Here is a 2,500-nt window from a genome sequence, read left to right on the forward strand (position 1 = left end):
CGGCCCGGTAATGGAGATGGCGTTGATGGTGGTGGTGGTGGTGGTGGTATGGGATGTGGTTAATTATTTTCATTTTGCGACGCATTTCCATTGTAAATCTAATTAAAATATTTCACAAATGGATTCCTGCTACGGACGAGTTCGGTTTAATTATTCAAACTTCGTTTCATCTTTCCAACCTGTCGGCCACCGCCACCGCCACTCAGTCCTCCGCCACCGCTCGTCGGCTCAGTTGGCTTTTCGCCGAGAACATCATCTCAGAACATCCCTCATCGCCTGCCGTCAGGGAAACGACGGAATCATCATCATCATCATCGTCGTAGCGTAGTTCACACGCACATTCTGATATTCATACCGTCATACCGTGGTTTCGACATGGTCGGAATGCTCTTTGAGAAAGCGATGTTCCGTGCTCGAACCTGATGGGTTCTATCTCGGGCTTAGTAATGGTATATAGTCTGATGCACCGGACATACCGAGAAATTGCAATTGCATTCCTTCGCTGCATCGAACCGCGCGAACAATCTTGGGTTAACCGACGAAGGCGCCGTAAAGTGACAAGCGTGTTAGCTATTGATCGAGTGAACATTTAAATATCCTTCTGTACACCATAGTACCAGGTTAATTATTACTACAAAGCTAGTTCATTATTTATTCTGTAAGTTGTTGTATATGATGTGTACCAATTTTGATACCAGTCCCATCCCCATAAAAGCTGGACAATTTCGGTTTCCAATCACTGCTGCGCCTCTAGTGGTCACTTTGTAATTCTGTGCGTTTTAATCATTGTAGTCTGTTTATTAGGTGGTAAAATTTTTGTCAAAATTGATCCACCCCTTCAAAAGTTATCGCCGATGGAACGGCGAAAAAAAATCTGCACACTCACTATTAACACTCGATTTGGCTGGAGAAAACCCCACGAAAGTATTGAAATTTCCTCACACAAATCAAAATACCATATGTAAACGTTTCTGGAGGACTTTTATCTTGATTCTAGCAGCCGAAAAAGTGTAACAAATGCTTGATTCTGCAGACAAAAGTGAGTCAACAATCCTGGGAGCTTCCAGCGTGATTCCACCAAGAAAAACTCTCAATAGACGTCATATCAGTTCAGCAAATATGTTAATAGAAATTTTAATGTCGTATCATGCCAGAAAATAGCCAAATAGGACGCTAAAGCACAGTTTGATTGCCCAAATCCGTGCAAGGATTTAGAATAAGTGTTCCTACAGAATCGATTTTATAGGGAAAGCTATCAATCCATCCAAGTTAATGGATTTTCGTTCCATAGATTACTATTGGACAATTATCACAAGGAAACTTAAAAAGTATATCAGGAATGTATAAAAACCAACTGAAATTAAGGTGATGTGCAACAAGTGGTCAAATAATGTGACCTGCAATACTGGGCCAAAAATTTTGGTTGATGTCATAGCAAAAGTTAAAAAAGCCATATAAAAAACTAAGGAATAATTTGCATCAATATTTCTTATTGAAGTTTATAAGAAAACCCATAAAATGACACCTTTCTTTTCTTTTTACGTCATTTTTTGCCTGAAATATGACTTATTTTGTGTGTCTAGATTCTAAATGGATAGGGCTTTACTACATTCCTCCACAACAGTAGTAATGGCCGTGAAGCATTATAGCGGGGACTAATTCCTTAACAATATCGACAGCTGTTTTATACCAACTGGTTAACTTTATTATTTTTTAATAATGCATTGAACTGTGATAATCAAAGCACAATATTCCTCAGGCTCTAGCGACAGCTCGACGTGTAAGGTTCGAGATACGAGCAACGAGCGCCTAATATTGCTAAAAGCTTTTCTATGCAGTTCTCATTTGTAGTCGATGATCGATAATTTAGCGGACGATCCCCAAATGGTGATGTATTGCCTAGTGAGTCCCGAGATGAACCCCGAACCCTGGTGCTAACTCGATTTCCGGCTGCTGCCACATTACATTCATTCCTACACTGACACTCCCGAGCCATGTACCGAGCAGTGGTAGCGGTAAAAGCATCGTGCTTGAAAGTTTTCCCACTAGACATATGGTACAGGTACATGATGGGTTTGCTGCAGAATGGATAAACATTGTTACCGGGTTTTGGAAGCTACAACTATAACTTCTCCTGGGGATTGAGAAAAAAACACACAGACACAACCAACCGGCATTGCTAAATCGGTTCGAATGTTTTTGTTTGACAAGGATTGTATATATAAATCAAATTGAAACAAGTATTAGACATTCACTAACTTGAGTTCATAGATATGAGACATACTAATGTGTCCAAAAGATAAGGTGACATTATTTTGAAAATTCCTTCATTTTTCTTCCAAATCATTTTTTTGCCTTCAAAGTAATCCCCCCACATGCAATGCACTTATGCTGACGAATTTTCCAGTTTATGAAACACGTGGAAAAGTCGTCTTTAGTAATGGCCTTCAGCACCTTCCTCGCAGCGCCTTGAATCTGCTCTATCCTGTCAAAACAGTGT

The 2,500-nt window shown here is 40.0% G+C and overlaps 1 protein-coding gene across 2 annotated transcripts in view; it reads left to right on the plus strand.

Moving 5' to 3' along the window:
* Window positions 1-2,500, plus strand: part of LOC125955761 (LIM/homeobox protein Lhx6-like) — a 94,045-nt gene that overhangs the window by 33,481 nt on the left and 58,064 nt on the right. The gene's annotated exons all lie outside the window — the stretch shown is intronic.

Source organism: Anopheles darlingi, chromosome 3, assembly GCF_943734745.1.
Source record: "Anopheles darlingi chromosome 3, idAnoDarlMG_H_01, whole genome shotgun sequence".
Taxonomy (NCBI): Eukaryota; Metazoa; Arthropoda; class Insecta; order Diptera; family Culicidae; genus Anopheles; species Anopheles darlingi.